This window comes from Rhyacophila brunnea, unplaced genomic scaffold, assembly GCF_057557595.1.
Source record: "Rhyacophila brunnea isolate RB1 unplaced genomic scaffold, BYU_Rbru_1.0 scaffold_15, whole genome shotgun sequence".
Lineage (NCBI taxonomy): Eukaryota > Metazoa > Arthropoda > Insecta > Trichoptera > Rhyacophilidae > Rhyacophila > Rhyacophila brunnea.
Window position 1 is genome coordinate 23510507 of NW_028232806.1, and position 25975 is coordinate 23536481.

Consider the following 25975-nt stretch of genomic DNA (forward strand, 5'->3'; position numbering starts at 1 on the left):
TATTATTTGACAAAAATCTTTTAGGAGAAAATGACTATCAAAGTTTTTGAATACCAATAAGAGAGTTATGAGATATTATTATAAAGTATTTATTTATTATTATTATGTATATATCCTAAAAAAATTACATTTTATCTAAAGTTATAAAAAACCACCAAAAATTCCCTCCCATATTTAAATTAAATTAATTTATGTAATAAAGTGTAATAAGTAAGTATGTTATATAAATTTATCTGAAATATTATGGTAAAATAAATTCATACAAAAATAGTGCAGCCTTGCCCAGAAACTTTAACAGATTCTCCATATTTTGTAATTCATAAGACAAAACTAACATTTTGTCAAACAGTGTACCCTGTTGAAATATGACCTTATGGTGGAGCGAGTTCAAAAGAAATTTTTGAGACTCCTTTATTTGAGGTTATATGGATACTATCCGTGGCTTTATCCAACTGAATTTCTCTTAGGTATGCTTACATACTGTTGTTTAAGTGCTAGAAGATATCAATATTTGGCCACGTATTTTTTTCGACTCATACGTGGTGTGAATGAGAACTCTGCCATTCTTAGTAGTATTGACTTGTGTGTCCCTGATAACTATCTTAGAAATTGAGAGTATCAGTTGTTTGTTCTCCCGAGGAGCAGAACTAACCTGCCCTTGGTGATGCCAATTGGGAGGGCAATAACTCTGTTGAACCAAATCGCTTCGGATGTTGATATATTCCATCTATGCGAGGATGAGTATAGGTGGACGTTATTTTATAAATTCTCAAAATAGGGTCTGTTTAACTCATCTAGTGTAGGTACTTCCTTGTACCTATATAATTTTTGATGTCCACAATATGTAAAATGAATGAGTTGAATTGAATAATAATATTTCGTCGTAATACGAACTTATTCTCAAACACTGTAAAATGGTTAATAAATATAAATAAATGACTCCAAGTCGATATTGAAATGTTATGGAAAACCGTACTATTGTACCTACTCAAATTTTTCATAAAATTTTAAAATGTGATAAAAGGTTCGCTATTTCTGTCCTACATATTATTATAGTATCGCATCTACTCTACAGAGCTTTCTACTGCTCAGGTAACGCTACGGTAATTTACTTAACTTCACTGACATATTATATAATTTTAAAGCTGTACCTCAGAACGAGGAAGCTTTAAGTTCAAGTTTATCAAAAAAAGAGTAAATTACGTATGAGACGTATTATCATTAATTTACGTTAAAGATTTTGAGCATTCTTTGGAAAACTCAAAAATGCAACGAAACTTATAAAAAAATGCCGAGTTCGCGAATACAAATGGGTGTAAGTAAAATTTTTGTCGAAAATATACTTATTAACTCAGATCCAGAAAGCTTTAAATCTGTGTTTGCTGAAAATTAGTTAAGTACAGATTTTCACTTATAATTATCACAATACTATCTATCAGACCCAATACATACTTATATAAAAAAAATATTTTCCCAAAAATGTTTTTTTTGAAATGAGGTGAGTACAAAAATTATATAATATACTAAAATTATTGATATAAGTGGTAGTTATTTTAGTTACATAATATACGATATTAACATATCTTAATTATTTGAAAAAAATATATACATATAATATATTCTTTCTAACACTGTAGCAAGAAATGAGACCCAATGACAGTAATTTTGTGAACCAATAGTGCAGTTAGACAAATTAAACAATTACAAACACCCAGACTTTGAGAAAATCACATTAATTTATTGTGGCCTTACTACCAGACTAGACTACCTTACGATAGAATGAACTTACTCAAGATTAGCCCTGTTTGGGTTTCAATATCCTTATTTCCTGACAAAATTGGTTAAAATTACTAGCTATGCGGTATGTATATAAACTTTTTTAGTTATGTTATCAGGTGCTTTCTAAAATTTTATTATTTATATAAAAATAGTTTAAGTAAAAAATATTAAAAAATGCAAGTATGTAGATTAAAACTTTACTTATAGTTCTATTCGTTATTTCATTATTGTATATTTATATATACTTTTTATGTTTTTAATTTGTTTAAAATTACAAATGTTTTCCTATTTTATAATATATCGTGAAACGTAGCAACGAAGTATATTCTGCACTTACGAGTGTGGCTTATCCTTTTCGGTGTTCAGGCCTATACAATGGCCATTTCAGCTGTCAATCCTACTGACACATTGACATGCAAGAGTTTCAAGCGAATTTTGGTTTCGATTTGACGCCATCATTGCGGCGGGGTGTTTTACCAATGAAAACAATGGAAAATTTTAAGCACAAACCTTCAATTCACAATTTATATTGACTATAAAAAACATGCTTATTTTTTATTCATATTAATTATTGTTCTCAACAAAAGCTTAAGTGAGCAGTGATTTGCCTAAATTCTGCTAAATCAATTAGGTGGTAACAAAATAAGTATAATAATATGAGAAAATAATGTAATCAGCTTAAGTGGTAAAATGAATTATGATTATCATATAATTTAGGTAAGTAAAGTTAAGTAAAATGCTTATACTACTGGGAAAGATAGAGGTAACTATTGTAGTTTAACACGGTACTCGCTTTTAATACCAGGGGCTACTTGTTTTGTTCCCGGTAAGGTGACATATCTATGGTGATAAACAACTCAATCCATGTCAGCATATTGATCAGCGATATTAAATATAGTACCTAAATTACAAATTCTCTAATTATATCCATTTCGCAGATTGTCCAATTATTGTAAACTCGGTAAATAGCTTACTGCAAATTGTTTGCAGATTGATCGATTGTTTAATTGAGTGCTATATTCGATGACCCAAACTCCATATAGTAGTTGATTCAATCACACTAATTATTTCCTAAATATTTTTTTCAAGATTTTGATTGTCAGTAGTTATACCAATAAATAGTGGATCATAATTCATTAGACATCTAACTCGAATCACAGTATTTCAGTCTCGGAATCGCTCCACCCGACATCTCATTCTACCGAGATCGGACCTCGGAACACTATCATAAGTATTATAATATAACTACTGTAATAATATATTCTTGTACCGACTGTTTACGCTTCAAATAAAACTCGCTCTTCCATCCATCGGAGCAACCACCAAATCTTGACTTCTCATTACTCCTCCTGACGACTTCCTCATACACAACACTATGACTACTCACAGTGATGACCTCCAGACATCTATGCAATTTTCTAAATATCTGTGATTCTTCCACGAATAATAATATACTACTAAGTAGTGGCGGCTCTACCTTTTCGTTTAATGGGAATGAACCCAATCTACCCCAAATTAGATGGAAAATACCACCAGAAAACATTGTTTATTTATATGTTCCATAGAAAATAAATTGTCACATTCGTATTATTTTAAACTAACCTGCAGTATTGAATACTGTGTGTGACGCAACACTACAATGATTGCGTCTAAAGGCTAAAGGGAAAAAGATGGATTTGTTGTAATGTTTTTAAAAATAGTCAGCAGACGCATAGATAGAATAAGATTCCCTTGGTTGAATAATCCCAGAAAGTAGCCCAGTGTCGAAGGTTTTGATGCTCTGATATGACGGCATAGCGATTCAGACACCAACCATCAAATAAATACTAACTACACAAATAAAATAATAATCATAGTGTAATAATATTATTCTTGCTGACATTTATATTTACAATAGAAACACCGTGGTACCTAATATTTGATCAAAAAGACATTGATTACTTAGAACGCCATCTATAGTAATTTTAGTTATATTATTACTTTGATTTAATAATACCAATTGCCTTTGGCAGCAGAATTTAAAACACCTTAAATAATCTAGATATTAAAATAAATTCCACATTAAAGATGGATTAATATCTCAAGTAGACGAGCACTCGAGTATCTGAACAGTGAACTTTGTGATTTTTTTCCAATATATTATATATTATAAATATTACTGTTGTTTTTCAATATTATTGTTCGCGCCAATTCCCGCATTCTCATATCCTAAGTAATTTTCTTTCCTTTACGGCATTACAATAATACACTCAAGATAACATTGAGTTAGTTGGAGTGAGACAGTAAGTGTTTTATTCATCGTCAGTGAGACAGGAGTGTTCTACTAAAAGTTCTACAATCGATTGGCCCTTAGTTGATGGCACATAGTAGAATACAAGTAGTATTCTTAAAGCTGTCAACTAGGGAATGCATATGATGAAAGTTAATAATCCTCCCTACTTTCGTCGTTCTTCGCAACATTCATACAGTCTACTGATATTTTTTTGTTGATGATTTTACCAAGGGTTTGACTGCGACTCTAGAAGTGGATCCGCCGATCAGGTTCTTACTCCAATTCTGTTAAAGAACTTTAAAATTTTGCCTATCGTCGTATTACCCACTGCCAGGGCACCTTTCAATTCGTCGACATAATCAAAGATATCCCAAATTCGCAGCTATTAAATATTTAGGGCATTCTGCTGATAGCTATATTATATCGTACAATGTACTCCAAAATATCACATTCATCGCTGAGCTGCGAATCGCTTCTTCACATGAGAACATCAAATATTTTACCCATTGTGTGTCCTGTTCTTAGCCTCAGTATTAGCTCTAGCTCATTTCTCTTCAAAGGAGACTCTTCAAACTAGGCCATCAACTGTGGGGATGGTTGAATGGACTTACTCCATTTTCTCTTTTCTAGGGATGCCCTATGGTAAAAATTTATCCACATTCTTTGGCACATTTACTTTATGGGCTCATTCCAGTACACTGATATTTATAACCAACTATAATATATTATTTTCAATATAACGAATCGTAGAATTCTAAATTTTATGTATATTCAGAACCAATTGAATAAAAAAAATATATAATCGTGATAATCTAAAAAATCGTAAAACATCCACCAAACAATAAACAGCTTAAGATGTCAATTTATGGTAAGAAAATAAAAAGTCGTACGTATTACATTAAATGGTTCACAGATAAGATAAAGCCTCAAATCTATTATAAAAGGCGAACAATGCCGTCTTACGGCGCTCGGTTCCCTTTCAGTTAAAATAAACACGGTTAGTTTATTCCATGAGGCTTCTTTCACGCTCATTTATTTACATTATTGTCACTTAGCACACACAATAGGTTGTGATTTTCAAAAAGATTCCATCAAAATTTCCCTCGCCATTATTATAAAGCAGAAAGCTGTTGATATAAACACTTAGGTGGAGCTTTTAAAATACAGCTTTCTCAATCGGGAATTTGTAAGAAATATACAGTAAATGACTTGCAGTTGATAAGGAAATTATAAATAATATAACGTACGTTAATATTATATTATCTATTTAAGTCAAATATATCTAATATATAAATCTCTCAAAGACACAAATAATAAAATTATAAAGTGAAAATGGTTAACAAAACAATTATATTATGTAATGAAGCAAGTATTTCTGACGAGATTGCTTGCCGTAACAAAATAGGTAATACAGAGCGCATTTGACTCTTTAAGTAATAAATATTAAGAAATATCGTTCCTGACCCATAAAGTATTTAACAACTATTATTAGTTAGTGCTTACGTATGTATACATCTAACAAATAAATAAAAATACGATACTCAGTGGAATTAAAACCGGCGTTCCCCAGGATTTACGCCCACGCGTTCTGTCTACTAAGTTAAAATATGTGTCTTATCTAATTGCGATAAAGTTAAATAACGGTTTTAAATATATTTTCTGAAGTGCTTTCTAAATTGCGTTACTTTTTAGCAATCATTCAATAAAACAAAATAATGAATATATCTTTAATGTTAGAATTTTTAAAACTTATAAAAGCTAAGCGTTACATGTATATGTGCATGTTGAGCATAATGTGAAAGTTCACTAAATAAATCAATGGATTATGAGGCAGTCGCGGATAAGAAAAAATAAGTAAGCTTTTGAAGTTAAAATATAAAATTTTATCGAAAGTCCACATGGTGAAAAATGAACAGATGCACCAAAATAAATATGGTTTTATTCCTCTTTAAAACTATGATATTTAGATTTTTATAGCATTCATAACATTATGTTATTATTATATTATTACGAAATATTTATTTCTTTGATGTGAAAATATACGGGATAATAATGATATAAGTATACATATTTCCAACAAAATCTACACATTGTATAGACAGCTTCGAAATATAATATGCATTTTCTCTTAATTTTTGATCTCGATAGGGCATGTGTCACTATTATAATAAAATATATCTACAAAAATTTAATCTATTAGGAAAATTATGACTTAATATAGACCGATTTTCAAAATCAAAGTTATTTCTGTAATCTTCTTAAATATTCTCAAAAGAACCCCATAAGTTTTATTTTTGTTTCGTAATAATTTAAAAAAAATATCAACAGAAAATGTCATAAAAGATTTACAAAAGTTTTCAACAACAGAATCGTGTTTACAAAAATTTAATTTTGTTAAACTTTCTAGGTTTTTCATAAAAAAAAATACGAAAATATGTTTCGCGAAAATGTTTTAACACCCTAGGAACTTTTGAGAATATTTCATATTTTTTTCCAGGAAAGAAAAGTACCTACACAAAAACTTCATTGTCTTTAAAAGTTTCTTGAAATTTGTCTTATTCCGAGAGGAAAAATTCAATGTTCGTCTGGCCAAGTAACAAAGCACTACTTCAATATTTTTGAACGAAAATATTTTTCTTTAACGAATTTTTTAAAAAGTTGAATAAACGCACTATAATCCTTAATTAATTATGTCTTAGAGATATAAAAAATAACAAAATGTTTATGTTGTCATTTTTTTACTATTTATTATAGTTTCATTATTGTTTATTACACTAAACATTTGAGGCTATTAGTTTCAATGCCGATAACCTCAATTTTTAACATAATTTGATTTTGATTATGGCAGTATTTTACATCACCAGGTCTGTTCATTAGTTAGATATAATTAAACTGGAGGTTGACTGCAGAACCATTTTTATGACGAATTTAAATTACGTTAAGAACATTCGCTAATCAACTTTTCTGATTGTTTACTAGTAATATGTTTGAAAAAAGAGCATATTCCATTTGAAGTCCTAGTGTGCTTAACGGTTTTTAGCGATTATGTCAAATTGGTAAAGGTTATCGAGTTAGTAAAAACATCCATACGTGTTTCCAAATTTATCGTAAAAAAAGCTTTTTAAATACGCAGTTTTAAATAATTATTATAATTTCTAAAGATTTATCTTTTTCATATGTTTCCGTGAATAGTATTTAAACATTTTACATCGTTATTAGCAAAGATGCCCGTAGCTTAATTTGAAAAGCATACTGGCGCGAATCCAGCAGATGCAGATTCAAGTCCCGTCGAGTATCGTATTTTTATCTACAAAATGATTACATTAAATAGTTTATAGTGAATGAGGTTAATTAAACCTTTGTATAAAGAAGTAGTTTCCACAACAAATTACCATAAACCTGTATGTGAAAAATTGTCGTAATCCAACCTCCAAGGCATCCCGAATCGTGCCTATCTACGAATTTCATGAAAACATTTAATTTTATTCTATATTGAAAGCTAAACCAACAATATTAAATAGTATATTCAACAAATTTACAGGGTGACCGCTTGAACCTATGCAGACAGTGTTCTCCAAATGCACAGATGACATTACGCAACCAAGACAGCGTCTGCATGAGTGAGTTGATAGTCAAGAGTGCCGGACTTCCTTCTCACCATCAACTCAAGGCAAGTGCCTGGGTTTCCTAAGTCCACGCTATCATTCTGAATCATTAATTACAGTTCATAACACTTGAAGTATTAGATTAATATTATAATATTATAAATTAGGATTATTTTGTTTTCCATCAGACAGGATATGGGCTCGATGTAGGTATACGACATGTTAAGTAATAGCTGACTTAGTACCAATACAATTTAATAATGACACAGGGAGCGATGTGATCACTCATGGTAAAACAATTAATTTATTAATATATTAGACATAAAGATATCCGTAGATGAATCAAACTCAAAGACATCGTTCATCGTATTGGGAGAATTAAGTGACATGAGTCGACTGCGTTGTTAAAAATTATGATAGGTGATGAGGAAGATAGGTACAAGGATTGGACATCAAAGAACTTAAAAGAAAACTCATTCCATGATGATATCAGAAAAGCTGATAGATTGAGTTAGTTGTAAAACAATCAAAACGACGAAGCAATCATTAGAAAATTGAGAATACATTTGAAAGGGTTTCAATGAACTCCTGCGGACTTAGAGAATACAAAAAGTTATGAACTTTCAAACACAGGTATTTTTTTACAATACCAATTAATTTACTAGTGCATGTTATATTTTTGTTTGTAAACTTAGATATTACAAATGTTTTTTTTTTTTGATAATTCTTTAAAGTCTTCGGTATTTATACTTGCACTAATAACTCTTCGTAACTGATTTGTTTTACGAGAAGTGGATGTTAGACATTTGCTTCATAATATAGCTCCACGCTCTGAAATTTTTGGCACATTGAAAAAACAGTATGTATATTTTCCGAGACCGATGATTTCATAAGTCGACACGTTACCGCTCGGCCATCATAGGCGTTTTTTTTTTATCTAAACGATTAAAAAAAATACTTGTAAATAAATGTTTGGTGTTTTTTGATAACTCACGGATTATTAAAAAAAATTACCAAAAATACAGCCCAGTTAAGAAATATAATTTATACCGAATTCAGTACACTGCTATAAAAAAATTCGATTCGAATATTTTTATGACTTTTCGGGGAATTTTTTCCTTCATTTTATGTATTTTTTTCTTATCGGCCATACCTGCGTGACAAAATTGAAACAACTGTCATTTATGACACATTTTACGACTGACAGTTTTTGAGATAAAACAATAACCAGCGTTGTTTATATTCTAGTAAGCAAGTACCACAAGTACTTGTATAGAATACTCAAAACAAAATGATAATATTTACGAAAATAAATCAACTTTCCAAAATACTAACGGTATGAAAAGACCACAACGTTAGCATTGAACCAAGCCACACTTCGTCATAATCGAATGTATCACAAAACCCTACGTTTGATGTGAAGCATATTTTCTTTATGTCGGGGAATGTGTCAGGAGCAGTTACCCAATATAGAGATCCCAATGCACTCGTATGCTATGATTCAATTTACATCACTTTAAATTTCAAAAATCCATAGGAGAGAGGAGCACGTAAAGGAAAAATAAAAATAGTAATAAGTAACAAAACCTTATACATAACTTACACACAAAGTGAAGAGCTCTTCACGTTGGTAGTACGATGCCACAAATATAATAAAAGCAAGTTGCGGCATAGCTCGGATGGTTTGATAAGCCCAGCATCTGGTTGGACTTAGTTGCGCATCTTTATCCTTTTTGTAAAATTTTCAGGACATTTCTAGAAGATGTGGTTTGCATCCTGTATTTCTTCGCCAAATGGGCACGTTGGTCGGATAAAAACTATAGAGCGTTATATGCTTACCGTCTTCCAATAACTATTGTACATTGAATCATCTTCATACTTAGTTCCATAATCCTATGTCGTTCATCTTGGCTACCTGTGACTAGTGACGTATTTAACATAGTAAAGGTATGTCAACGTGAATTTTCCAAATTTGTCTATTATTTCGACATGACCGGCCCATTTCTAGCATTATACATTAACAAACTGTGATATTTATAAGCACACAGACATGTAAGTCAATAAACAGTAAATAAACTTTTTCACAAATTTACATTTATAGAGTGTAAGACATATTGAAATAGATATTTTTTAAAGAAAATATAGTTGTTAATAATACACCTTGAATCTTTAAATTATTACTCTGGATTTAAAATATGATTGGATTAGATGATACCTCTAACGTTCCGCATGTAAAAGTAAGGCAACTCTATTGGACTAGCTATATCTTAGAGATGGAATACACCCAACCACCAAATAAGTCCCACCTCAATTATTAGACCGAAAGGAAAAATGAACATCGAAAGATTTAGACTGAAATGGTTCAAAGAGACATCGTATCATCGTATCATCGAAAAATTTCCAATGATAATCAATTAATACAAGTTTCAAATCATCAAAAAGTTGTTATAGGATACCACGTTTGGAGAACCTGGCCATTTCTACATTTTTATACTGTATATGAATAAATATGTATAAAGTTTTTGAGCATAGAGAATGTAAATGAAAAGGTCGACGACCGTTTATATGAGGGATGTAATACAATATTATTGTCTACGTTCATAAAAGATACTTTCGGAAAAACGTAGTTTTTTATACGCTTATTGTGAATATATATAATATGAATTTATGGTTTTAAAAATTTTGTGTTACGAACAAAACTCAAAAGATCAATCTACCTAAATAATTTGAATGAAATTCGGATTTCATGCATTCATTAACCCTAAGTTATGTATATTCATATACCACGTTTTTAAATATTCTGTTGAATTATATAAACTTGACAATTCTATGTATTAATAATTTAGGACAAATAAGGCAATTGTCAACAAATCATTTTTTTGCTATTTTGCAACAAACACACAAATATAGAATACTGAAATGTCATTTTGATTTCCATAGTAACGCACATATATATTAATAATTTAGTTACAAGGACCACCCCCTAGCAACCAATAATAATTGTGGATTGGATTACGGATTTCTTCCGAAATAACTTTTCATACAAAACAGAATTAACTGAAAATGAATTCAATTCTACTTAAAGACGGCTAAAAGTAATAAAAGAATGCATTGGCATCGTGTTCTGATATATTCTAAAAGTTTCAAATGTCTAACTAGTCGATAAGTTAGTTAAAAATCGATTGCAAAATTTGTACTGGATAAACAACCACCGGACAAACAAGAATACGAGCTAAGAAAAACGTGGTAAAATAATTGTTTATCATTGTATTACAATACCATATTTATTTTTATACTACAAAATAATATTTTAAATTAACTAAATTCTTGGAAAAGCCCATGGTATCAGATATTTTTTTCTGGAATAATGAATTTATTTAGAAATATACTAATTTTTTTCATTGATATATTTTGATTATTGTAAAAAATAGTACACATAACGTTACGTAAATAATTTTATACCAATGTTTGGCATTAAGATTCAATTAATATACAAAATTTAAATAACTAATAATTATAATCTTTTGTTTAAATTATCTCGAAAAATTCTATTTTTATAATGATAACTACTTACTTCTACCATGTATGTTCTTTAAAGCATCATAATATGGACCTCCACAGTGTGGAGGTTGTATTAACAGATTTTATGTTTACGAGAAATATTTGCTCAGCATTGCAAAACAGCTTAATAATTCGTCAGATTTAGGATCGAACCCGGGACCCACGATATTATAAACTGATGCAGTAACCACTATTCCATTGTGGATGTAAAAAATATAATGGATATATTTTTATAGCATTTTTATGCAGTCGCTAAGTAAAACATGATTTAATTACATTATTTTTATGGATGACTAATTATTAGTGTTTTTTTTTTGAATTATTAATAACCCATGTTCTTGCTTTTTCGTACAAGGTGGTTGTTAGTAATTTTGGACAATCACAAACACACAGGCTTTGAGAAAAACACATAAATATTGTGTCCTGACCGGGAATTGAACCCAGAACTCTCGGCCGGAAGGCCAGCACCTTACCCACTGCACCACGAGAGCCGCCTAATTATTAATGTTATAGATAATTTAACAAATAGTATTTTATATTAATTCGCTAAATAAATGGGAAAATCTTATGACTTGTAGTTGTATATTTTGTAATTTTATTAGTGGAATAGATATGATTGATTTTTTATCAAAAATTATTATCTAAACTATAAAAAATATTATTAAATATACCTACCTTTTCCTTCAGTGACTGTCCTAACCAACAAAATAGGAAAATCTCAGCAGTTGCCGTCAGTGAAAATATTATCATAAACAAAGCAGAATCCTAAAATAAAAACAACGTCTTAATTAAATGTTCAAATAAAGTATTAATAGTATTATTATTATGAAGGTGTTCGCAAAGATATATATCACCTACCAACATATTGACGATAAATAGTGTGTTTATTTTTTTGATACGAAATCTATATTAAGTGTATTATCAACTAAGATAATATTGAGCTTGTTATACACATAATTTATTTATTTAGAAAAGAGTATTATGGCATTACAGCAGTTGGCCAATGAACCATTATACATAATAAATAGAAATTATAAAAATGACCTAACTACAAATAACAACCAATATAACAAAAAAGTATGTGTTTATATAGATATTAAAGTAAAATGATAAATACAATTATAATTATAATACTCTAATTTTTAAAACAATTATAAGGTCAGTAGTCACTTATGGCTATGAGACTTGGTGCTTAACTCAAAACGAAGAAAACAAATTAGCTGTCTTCGAGCGCAAAATACTCCGAAAAATCTTTGGACCCACGTTGGTAAATGGGAACTACAGAATAAAAATTAACCACGAGTTGGAAGAGTTGATTGAACAGCAAACAATCATAAGATACTGTAAGCCCCAAAGACTTCGATAGGCGGGACATGTGGAGATAATGCCTGAAGTTAGAGCGCCAAGGATCATGACGAAGTGGCTACCCCAACGGAAGAGACCCAGAGGCCGTCCAAGAAGGAGATGGGCTACGCCGTAGAAGTTGACTGGCTTGATATAGGAAGACCCAATAACTGAAAAAGTGTGGCGAGAGACCGGAGTGAGTGGAGAGCGGTTGTGGAGGAGGCCAAATCCTACCCTGGGATGTAGCGCCGTGGAAGAAGAAGAAATACAATTATAAATTTAACCTATTTAACACGTCCACAAACATGACATAGTTAATAAAAAATAAATTAACGTTTATGGTGCTATTAAATAAGTTAATCGCACGATACACAGCATCATGAAACATTACATTCGTCCTGCGACGAGGTATCATGAAGACTGTAGAGTTACGAGTGATATTGGTGGGAACATGAAAATTAATATTTGCCAGTATATACGGATTATAAATGAACCCACGAAGAAGTAAAAATAAATGCTTTAAAAGAGCAATCACTCTTCGGGTGGACAAGGAGTGCATTGATAGCATACCCAGAAAAAAACTAATTGGAAAATTCATTTTATTATCATTATCATAAGGAAAGAATCTGTATGTCCTTAAGTAGAGAAATCTAAGAAATCTATTGTGAACTCGACCCAACTTAATTTAATATAGGATCATTACATGTTTTCAATATTTATCTTCTTTTGAAACGTTTTATATTAGGTATAGGTCATATTTTTTTATACAAGAACTTTAAATAAAATAAATGATTCATTTTCATTTTTGACTGTAAATTCGCATTGTACAATCTGACTTCATATTATTGTTATTATAGTAGTTACCTTTCCCACGTTATAAACGGTGGCACAAATAATGGCAGTGCTCAAAACATATTGTGTTGTTATTTGAATGACATAAACATTTGCCAGCTGACGGATGAACCTAAAACCAATAAATATATTTATGTCAAATCATTTATAAATATTAACAATCATAATAATATAAACTAAAATACGATAATATTATCAGTAGGTAGGTGTAATACAAATATAATTCAATGCAACTTTTGTTTGATAATAATTTATTCATTATATTATGAAACTCATTTATTATAAATATAATATATACCTATATAGGTAGATACTGTTTATTATTACGTAAAGTAATTCCTCTATAATTGCAATTAAAAGTCATTGTCAGCTATATTAAAGTTATTATTGATTGAAAATATAAATCAGTTTTATTACTCCACTAAATTCCCACAAATGATTCTTAACTATTTTAGTATGGTGAAACCCTTGGAACGTTAATTAGGAATCACAAACTTGTGTAGAGATTTTGAAATAAAAACTTTCTGTACAGAGACCGAACTGGTTCTGATTTCATTTCAAATGAAATATTTTAAATAACGTCATTATTTTGTTTCTACGACAACAGATTTTGTTTCTACGAGAAGAAGATGTTGGCCACTTGACCATTCTGTAATGTATGCGTCCAATACAGACATTTAAAAAAACATGAGAATTTTACAAACCTGTGACTCGTGCAATTATAAGTCTAGAAATTACCGTTCAGCTATCGTGGGCATAAAATAAGTAGATAAATAAATAATTAAAACCGTTATATACCCCACAATCAGTTTTAGAAGGTGATATAATATATAATAATATATGGGCTTGGTACGTGAAAGTATAAATACCTTACCAATAGGCAAACTCAATACATATTAAATGATATTAAATAATATATTATAATATTAAGGATTGCAATCCTGTGCAGCATTTTGAATTTTGGAATTAAAGGATGAGTATTTTTCAATTTTGGTATAACGGGAAGTTTTTAAAATTGTTTGCTGCCTGATGCAGACATGTTATGAATTTATAGGAACAAAAACACACATGAAAATTCACGTTTTTATTTTTCATGTTTTAGATTTGATTGAATATTTTAATATCTATATACGGAATTCTATATTCACATGGATGGTACAATTTTAATGGTGGCTTTATAAGAATTTTATATTCCACAAGTATTTATTTTCAAAAACATTTTTATTTTGGTAGAGACTTAAAATATCACATAATATGATTGTAAAGACAAACTAGTTATAATTTGAAAGAAACATAATAATATATAACAGTTTAATTGCTCAGTCATGTTGAGTAAAAAAAAATCTATATTATGACTGAATTTATATTAAGAGGGATATATTATTGTCCATTACCAGGAAAGTCTATATTTACCAGTACAAGCGGCGGCGCCATTGTCCAGAATCACTTAACAACGGTGTCAAATTGGCACCGATTATACAATTGATGCAATGATGATACAATTGATTACAATTGATGATACGAGTGCAATTGATGAAAATATATAAAACTAATTCTGCAATATCGAAATCATTTTTAGCCCTGCGATATCAAATCCAAGTATCTATTATAATATTATTATATCATAATATATATTATAGTTAATTCGTAACTGAGTAGGTTAAAAGCAAAGTGGGTTCTATCCATCACATTGAGGTATACGCATAAAAATAATGACATAGTAAGTTATGAGAGGATTTTAGGTATGTACATTATAAGTTCAATTATATTATAAACGTTGTCTTTATGGTGCTTATAAATTCCGTTCGTTTTGGTGATGTCATTTTGGGTTACCACACAAGATTGCCAATATTACAGTAAGTAAACAGTAAATGCTTATTTTTGCAACAAAAATAAGTCTTATAATCTGTTGTACCTTATAACTGTAACTTGTTGTACCTATCTATAAAATGATCAAAACTTAATTATAATCAAACGAAAATTTTTATTCGTATGGCCTATAAGTCAAAATATTATCTTGATCTCAGGCCTTACTTTTAAATCTCTTTCTCGCAATTGAGTATATATTTTTAGATTTATCTCTTTTTTCGTAATGGAATGCAACGCCCTGTTTATAATATGGATTTATAATAAAATGTATGACAGGTAAATGAAATCTAATGGATATCAATAATTATAATATGTATTTACTGGTTAATGCTATTGATTTTGAAAATAATAACATTTTAATTAGATGCCATATTAATGATTCTAGAAATAGCCGAAATATGAAGATGATGAACTGCATATTAATTGAAATATTTGCAGTTTTATGACGTGGTAACCTAAGGTAATATTATAGTAACAGGAGTGATAGTAGGTATATTAATAAATAGTATATTGAGCTACTTTGGATATTAATTAAATTTAAAATAGATTTATTACAACGTTTTTCTAAGCTAGTATTCTTATTTCTCCAGTGATTCTTTGTCCGGTGCAAATCTTGTAATCGATTTTTAACTAACTTCCCGACTAGCTAGACATTTGAAACTTTTAGAATATATCCAAAATTGATGCAAATGCATTTTTTTATTACTTTTAGCCATCTTTAAGTAGAATTGAATTCATTTTCAGTTAATTCTGTTTTGTATGAAAACTTATTTCGACACCATTGTTGGTTGCTAGGGGTTTGGGGTCCAAGCAACTAAATTATTAATATATACGTGCGTTACTATGGAAATCAATATAACATGTCAAGTACAAATTTTTTTGATCGTTTAAGCTAGTCAAGTCATGTTTATATGATTCAACAGAAAATTTAAAAACGTTGTATATAAAAAGTTCTTTTTGTCTTGTAATTATTTTTAGTCTAATTTAAACATTTCAGAGAGTGACAGTTGTAATTTTCAAAAATAGACAAAGGCCCTTTTGCTTTTAACCTAATCAATTATTCAAAAGAATTTAGAATAAAAACAACTTAATCTCCAATTGTTTAATAATATTATAATACAAGTATTAGAATAAATAACTTTACGTATAACGCCGTGAGATTTTTTTAATATATATATAATAGATTAATAACGTTTAGTTAAAATACAGCTCAACATAAAAAAAATATGGTGGTGAGTACAATGTTAGAGCTACCATTTGTCCTCACGACTCATATATCATGTAATTTTCAAAGCCAAGAAAGCATTATACATGTTACGGAGATGTAATATTTTCGGTGTCTGTTACAAAATCAGATTCACTCAGCACTCTAATCAATCAAACATGTTACCACCAAAGTTCGCACGGTGCTTCAATTGCCCGAGAAAGATTGCTTTCACTTATATGACGGGGAAGATGCCAAGAGAGAGAGAGAGAGAAGCTGTTGTTCTTATCCATTTATCTAGGGAGGCTTTTTTGTATGAAAAAAATACAAAAAAATAAACGGCAATTGTGTGATATTAAGGTATTGTAAGGTATATTGAAATAATGTGACTCGAGCTACATATAAGTCTATAATATTCACTAGATAACTAAGATTGAAAAAATAATCATAGTATCTGATCTATTAGGGATTGTCGTAGAACAATGCATACCGGGAGTCGAATTGTCTCAGGAGTACCGAACTTTTAAATTATGTCATATGATAAGATATCATTCATTGTGATATCTTGAATATTTATTGAAGAAATCAAAATTTTAAATTATTTTGATGGTCATGATACTCCATACATACCATAAACAAACACACAGTCCTAGTCAAAACGGTTTCCACCACATATATAAAAAAATCATTTTACAATACACACACGGTTTTTATATGAAGTGAATAAAAATTATATTAGTAAAAGACAAATTTTACAAATTAATATTAAATGCCACCAAGTAAACGCTTTTTATTATATGAGGTTTAAGTAGCATTCAGTCCTTTCTATTTCTTCAGTGGACCTGTAATTCATTGGACGACAGGCATATTTGTGAAACCTCTCTTTGGTATGGTATACCTGCTATTAAGTTGTTTGAAAGCTAAGATATTCAGTGACACTCTTAGCTCCTCCCCATTTTTTTATTATTGTATAAAGGTGTTAAACGGTATTTGTATAATTTCTGTTTTATTGTAAGACTTATCAATATTTCAAATAATTGCTGTAAAGTAAGTAGTAGGTACTAGTTTCCCGTGTCTAAAAATTTATACGTATGCAGTTCGCCGTATCATATTTCACCGTGAAATGTTGTATGGGAAATATATGATCGTATATTAACGACCTTCCAACCTCTTTGGGTCGTACATTACTGAGATAAAATTGATGTCTAAATTAAACACGGTTCTTGTCGGTTTACAGGAAGCCAGCGGCCAACAAAATTTGAAAATAGCCGATAATAATATACTGGATTATTTTATAGGTTAGGTTTTTTTTAAGAATTACTAATAACCATGTCCTTGCTTTTTCGTACAAGGTGGTTGTTAGTAATTTTGAACAATCACAAACACCCAGGCTTTGAGAAAAACACATAAATATTGTGTCCTCACCGGGAACCAAACCCAGAACTCTCGAGTGGAAGGCCAGCGCCTTACGCACTGTACTACGAGAGCCGCAAGTTAGGTTAGGTTAGGTTAGGATCTAATAAAATTGGAAAATTATTGCCTGCAATGCTCCACGAACAACTTCATCTCTTTCCGATAAGAAAGCTCACGGCGAACTGTGCTACGGTGAAATATAATACGTAAAATTTACATGCAAACCTTGTCTCCATAATAATAATTACATTATACCTATGCTTTTTAAAATTTTAAAATTAATGTAAACTTACTTTATAATCACAACTTGATGCTGGTGAACGTCTTTCATTACTGCAATAATCTTATTTGAATTTGGCGATATTATCGGTGAATTCGTTCTTGGTGTCTCATCATAACTTTCTTCAAATTTATCATGGATCTTGTGTAATTTGTCTATGATAATATTAAGATGAGATTCGCCTTTTAATAAAAATAATAAAAATATTCCATCAAAACTTGTTGTGACTAGAAGACATATAAACTGTATCCATAATTGGTAAATGTAATTAATCCAGAATGAAAGGAACATGTCTTTTGTTATAATAATTCCAAGCGATTCCATTGGCAGTTTAAGTTTCATGTTGAATAGGGGGAAAAAACTGTATCCCATTATTGTTGCCAGCATTCCAATGAATAATAGAAGCGAGAATATTCTCGCTTTTTTGTTCGCAGATTGACACATTTCCACATAGTCTTCATGGTCTTTAGTAAAGTAAGGGAGATCTTTGACGCAGATCGCTATTAATTTTTTAATTTCCGTTGAGTAAACAGCCATGGTGATAATTTTTACCGCGGTTAGGAGCGTGACTGTGGCAGAAATTAGATTCTCTGCGAAGGATAACATGTCAGTGGGCTGGGTTAACTGAATAAGACTATAGGAAACCGAAAATAAAATCAGGGAAATGTTCACAAATGCTTTAACATTTTTTACTGTGCTTGGATCATCTGCTACATATAACATATCAAGACCTAAGATTTTTATAAATTGAGTAAAAAAATTCAAATTATCCATTATGAGATATTTTATGAGTTTTGAAATGATAATTAATTACAAATTATAACGCTTAAAAACACAAAATTACATATGTTCTATAATTGCTACGGTATAAAAAAATACTATTACTGAATTAGAGCGGCAAAATCGCTGGTAGTATATAATCGGGTGTTGTAATATGTCTCAACAATAAAATTAATACACGACTCATGAAATTATAGATATACGTGATAATTTATGTTACTGCCTCGTGCATAACACGATAATAGTGAAACTAGTATTTGGTTGTATATATTTTCAATTTCACTGACCTAATTATGCCAAAATTAGCCGCACAACAACAACTAGAGTATCGAGAAATAAAACGGGTAAATGTACCTCTTAACAATAATACAATTTCTAAATACTTTACTTATCGGTGTTTTTTTACAAGAAATAACAGATAATTTATATTCGCAATTCACTGTAAACTGTGAAGTATGTTGAATAGTTGAAAGAAAAAAAATGATTTATCGATTTTTTGATAAAAAATTCACGTAAAAATTACTAGTTAAAATTGTTGTTATTATGTAGAATCACCGTAGCTTAAATTAAAAAAAACACTGACAGAAGTTACAGCGGTTACAGGTTCAAGTCCCATCGGATGTCGTATTTTTTTCTAAAATGATTTTTTTCTAGTGGGTTTAATCTAATTTCTTATTCGCTGAATAAAAAACAGTGTAAGTAATAGATGTCTCATTCTAAAAGTAGGTATATCAACTCAAAGCATTATTATATTACAATGAAAGGCATACTATATCGAATAGATACTAAATATGATTAAAACGTTATTTCAAAATATTTATTTTTATCAAACTGGATACCTACTATCTACACAATAAAATATTTTTTTACTTAGCAATAATCTAATATCACAACTTGAGATAAGTAAATAAAGCCCAGTTATTTTAACACAAATGTGAAATGAGAAAATAATATTTTTTCATACAACATTGTGTGAAGTTAATTTAAAAAATAGATACAGTCGGCATAAGACAAAGGATCCTTTATTATGAAAGGTGAGTAAATAAAATAAGATAAATATGAAGAAGATGAAACACGAGGCGTTCACAGTTCACTTGTATGTGGGAGTCGGTAGAGGATTGAGAAATTAATTTGTTTGAGCGTCCTATTTATTAAAGTGAGTCAGTCGAAAGCCGGAGCTTTGAGTGGTCGGGCAATAAAATGCTGGGACTTTTTCCTACCGTCTGAGCGTAAAACTTTGAAAATTTGTTGTTGCCAGAAGTGAGCTTTCGAAGGGATGACGTATCAACGGAATAATTCGACCTTCGGAGGAATAATGACATTTACACTTCGTGAAACTCGTCGGAAGTTTCACGTTTTTAATATGCTACGTGTACCGTGAAGTTAACGGAGCTTTCGAAAACTTATTTTTTAAAATATTGTTAATTTCATAACAAACAACTGAAGTCTGTAAGTATCTACTTAGAATTTAAATACGGCATTAAAATTGTAAGCTTTAACAAGTATTTAATAATATTAATAATTAATCACAAGAAACAGAACGTCAATATTAAATGTAATTAAAACTGAACACAAATCTATAATAATGGTAATAATAACATTGCAATGATACTTATTACAAAACTAGTCGCCTTCCATTGACAGAATTCAGAAACATTCTGATAACGCATTTATTAGAAATTAAAAAAATAATACTATCGATCCGATGTAATTTTAATTTTAATTCTAATTTATTTGAAATTCGCATTATTTCATTTGAGTATTTTTTGCGACCCGGGTTTCGCCTTTCGGCATCTTCCGACACTATCTGCACTCACAATGGTAAATACATACTTACAATGAACAATACATACAATACATACTTACAGTTAATTATTATAGCAATTTAATATAAGTATTAAAAGAACTTTTATTCTGTTTACTGTCAATTCATGGTGGGACTGCATTGTATTGTTGTTTTTATTTAATAAAACGCTTTTTTTATATTATAATTCTTATATTATTTCTGTCGCTTTGGATTTTGTTTGATAAATACTGTTTAAAAAAAATGTATTCAGTTGAAAATGTCCCTTTGAGGCGGACAAAACCGGTCCTAATCTATTTTAAAAGTGGAATAAGTACTACAAAAAAATGCGTTTTATTAAATAAAAACAATAATAATAAAAGATCGTAACGTTACGTTACAAACACTTTTAATATTTTACTTTGATAATGATGTTGTAACTTTTTTTATTACATTCACTTGCTATATAAACAATGATTAACTTTATTCTTCGAGAGTATGACGTATTTACCATTGGTGAGTGCACATAGCACCTCAAGATGCTGAAAGGCGAACCACAGATCGAAAAAATGACACGAATGGAATAGTACAAAACTCAAATCAATTAAAATAATTTACATTCTAATTAACTTGTATCACTCATATACGGAGCTTAAAGCTTTAAAGATGCACTAACGGGTAGTAAAAAAATGTAGTAAATTTTAAATTGATTAAAATTTACAGATTCATGCCACGCTGTAACTACAGATGATTTTAACCTATACCCTAAAAGAACAAGCAGTTGATCCCGTTGTCTTATTATAATACTACTAACTTATTACGGATACAATATAGATTATTATAATATAGTAAAAAGTTCTTATTAGTAACTAGCTGAGGTACCTGGCTTCACAGAGGGTCGCTTCGTGGTTATATTTATCTTAGATATTTAAAAAATAATAAGAGGTAATTATTTTTTTAATATTAAAATATCTGTGTAATACAATATGGCAATATGAAAATAATTCTAATAGGAGTAAAGGTCAAACAAAACAACACTAAATTAAAATCGAATCCAAAATATGCAAAGTTGTGAAAAATGTAGTAAAAAAAATCAAAATTGGATGGAACAAACAAACAATAAACTATGTATTTTATATATTACTAATTCAGAAACCTTCGCAGGTGTGCGCACAATTACTGACGAAAATTTTATTGCAATCGGATGAATGGAATAGGAATGCATACGAATAGAAGAATATAAAATAGAAGAAGAAGATGGTTGTACTAATTCAGAAACCTTTGCGGGTGTTACCACAACAACTGACGAAGGTTTCACCACAATCGGATGAACGGTATAGGGACCATACGAATAAAAAAAGATATAATGAAGAAGAAGAAGAAAAAGATGGTTGTACTAATTTAGAAACCTTTGAGGGTGTTACCACAACAACTGACAAAGGTTTCATTGCAATCGAATGAATGGTATAGGAACCATACGAATAAAAGAAGATATAATGAAGAAGAAGAAGATGGTTTTTCTAATTCAGTAACCTTCGTGGGTGTGCATACAACCACTTACCAAAATTTCATCGCAATCGGATGGATAGTATAGGAACGCATACGGGACAGACAGACAGACAGACAAACATTCATTTTTATACATAAGATATAGCCTATACTCTTTGCGCAAGGGCAGACAATAAGTTGACATAGTTTTGTCGTAATCGGATGAACGGTATGGCAGCGCATAAAATACGAACAAACAAACAAACAAATCAATAAACAAACAAATATTGGTTTTTATATATTAGATTAATGATTATTTTTATTTTGATTTTGGTTTTTACAGCCATATAAAAAAAAACATCCTGACACAATTATTTCATTAGAGGTTTAAACAGCTTAATGAAAATATGTCAGTCGTTTCAAAAACTATTATAATATTTAATGATACAGTTAATCCACAGCTATACCTATATTTTGATAAGACAGCGAGAATTTCAATTTCTATCTCCATCTTATTTTGATACCGAACCATTGAAATGTAAATGTGTTTTTGACATACTTAATTAATTGAAGACATCGGTCATGTGAAGTCACTCAAGAATATTACAATGTACCACTGTCTAGTCTAGACTAATTTTAACTAAATGTATAATAATGCGAACTGCATTAAATGGAACAAACTATTTTATTGTTTCACACTGAATACTTTGAAACGCTCGCGGCAAAATTAAATGAAAAATATCAACAAACAAATAGATTGTATACTATAGATATAACGAAGGCCAATTGATGTATGTTTGATTGGATTGAATCAAATATTTAATGGCCCAATAACTGCCATAGACCAGACACCATCAGATATTTTATAAAGTAAAGTTATTGAAAGGGATTGGAATATAAGATATATTATGTAACATACATCATTTTTAACACCTCTAATATATTATACATACTAGAAAAAAATCGTCTACGATGGCCAAGCGGCTTACCCGTTGGCTCTTAATATCGTGGGTCCCAGATTCCAATCATGGGTCTGACAAATGCGCATATTGTTTTTCAATTTGTGCTTGGAGTCAGGGTATGAACCTAATATTTTGAGCAAGTGGGGAACATCCATTTTTCGTAAAAAAAAACTGTTAATAAAAACTTCCACTGTGGAGGCCCATTTGAATTTATTAGGATCACACATAGTCAAATATTAAAAAAATATGACGCCCGATGGGACTTGAATTTGTAATCACTGGATTCATGCCAATGTGATTTATCAATAAAGCTATAGGTGTCGTATCTAATTACGATGAAATTAATTAGTAGTTTCTACAATAAATGCTTCTTAAAATGCGTTAATTTTGGTTAGCAATTTTTATTCAAGATACTAGTGCATTAATTACTAACCGCCACTTGGATCATCAAAATTTTAGTGATAACGTACTTGCATTATTTGCTAATACTTTATGAAACTCTTTCTTTTATTTAACAAATAATTCACAAGATTTTAATACAAAGGGTCCTAAAAGCATCATAACAGTATGTGCTTACACATATTCATATAGTGGAAGGTCGTATTAACAGATTTTTGTTTGTACAAGAAATCGATGTTACCCACTTGATCAACCTATAAAGTCCATACTATGACGTCAAAACACATTGAAAAACAAGACGTGATTTTTCCAGATCCTGGATATGAACTCTCGAGACCTACGATATTATAAACCGACACGCTACCGCTCGGCCATCGTGGGCATTAAACAAACACCCAATAATATTTTTACTTAGTAGTACTCAAATAACTTCCATAATATACTTCTTTCATATATTTTTAATATTACGTACACCGTGTCCTGTTATTATATTATGTAAAAATAAATATGACTAAAAAATAATAATAGGTATAGTCCTGGTAAGGCCAATTATGGCGGCCGTAATACAATAATATTAAGTCTTACCCACCTAACATCATCCTTGACAGACATACTATTAACGGGCAGTTATTCTTCAACCATGTGATTATAAACACATATAACCTGTAAAACATTATGACGTCATCACGTGCACAGGATGACTCAATAAGTGCGCGAGAGTGGTAGTGGTAGTGAGTCAGGGAGCGAGCCTAATCATCATTAAAGGCCTGTGCCTGGCATTTTAATCATTCCGTAATATTACAGTTGAAAAGCGCAGTCAATAATATTATCTACAATTTAGTTTTTTTGTGATTGGTAAATATTAAGAAAATAATATATTGTATGATAATATTATATACCTATCTACTAATAAGCTTATTCCATTTTTTCCAAATCAATTGGATCATTCAATAACACAGTAATTATTATTAGATAAATAAATGAGGCGTCTAATTACAAAAAGCGACAAATCCACAATTTGATATTTCCGGGAAACAACGTTTTTATATTTCAAGCTTCAATTATTTGTTATAACGTGAGATTAATTTTTCTGTTGTATTCTATGTCGAAATAAGAACCAAATGGAAATTTGTTTCAGACGATAAACTCTTAAATGTAATAAATATAGCGAACATAAAATTGGACGTAGCGCTAATTGAACCTCACCTTTTAATTTATTCCGCATAAGGCACATATTTCCGTGTCACTGTCATGAGTTTACCAGATGCTACAGCATGGGAGACGCCATTTTCAACATTGAACGTTCCCTTATTGGCTGACTTAAAAACGTGTGGAATCAACCAAGCTTTAAATAATATGAAACACGGACTTAGCGCTTTTTGTAATAAATTGAGACTTAAAATATTTTTTTTCGTAAGGTTTTGTCGCGTTTTGGAATTTATAAATCAATACATAATGTGTAAAATTATACAAAGAATACGTGCGTATTTTTTTTCTCGATTTTGACCAAAAGAGGACTTATCGCTTTTTGGAATTAGGCGCCTCAAATAATAAATATTGTTTTCGAGTAATATAAATACAATTTATAATTTTCCGATGAGTAGATTTATCAAAGTTTTCCATTGTGTGTCTTAAGAACACAATGCAACAAAACTGACCGCAATTAAATGCAATTCCAATAAATCAAAGCAAAACTTGATCCTTTCAATTATCCGCAAGAGCTGAGAGATATAATTGGAAACATTTATCTAGGTTCTTAGCGATACGATAAATGCTTTGTTGCAGAGAAACTTCTTAACGACTAGTGATGACAATATACTATAGGTATAAAGTTATTATGATACTTATCATTTCCAAAGCAATTATTTATTAATATAGTATTAATAGTTTTCATTGTAGATACTTTATGAAACAAAATGTCATTAGGTATAAATAACAAACATAAAAAATATGTATTAGTGGAAATGCATAGTAATATATTGGTAAACGTCTGAATAGTATCTTCAAGAGTGACCTACCATTGTGTCTTAAGCGTAGGGTGTTCGACCAATGTGTGCTACCCGTGCTCTCGTATGGCTGCGAGACGTGGACCCTCAACACGAGAGATGTCCAAAGGCTAAGAGTCGCACAGCGAGGCATGGAGAGGTGTATGTTGGGCATCACGCGAAAGGACCGTAAGAGAAACGAATGGGTTAGGAAGCAGGCAGGAGTACGCGATGTAATAGACGTTGCCAAACAGCTGAAATGGAGATGAGAGGGGTACATTTCTCGCCGAGAGGACGGCCGCTGGACAAATGCCGTCATCTTGTGGTACCCAAGGGGCACAAAACGGCCACAGGGTCGCCCTAAAAGCCGCTGGATTGATAAACTGGTAAAGTTCGGCG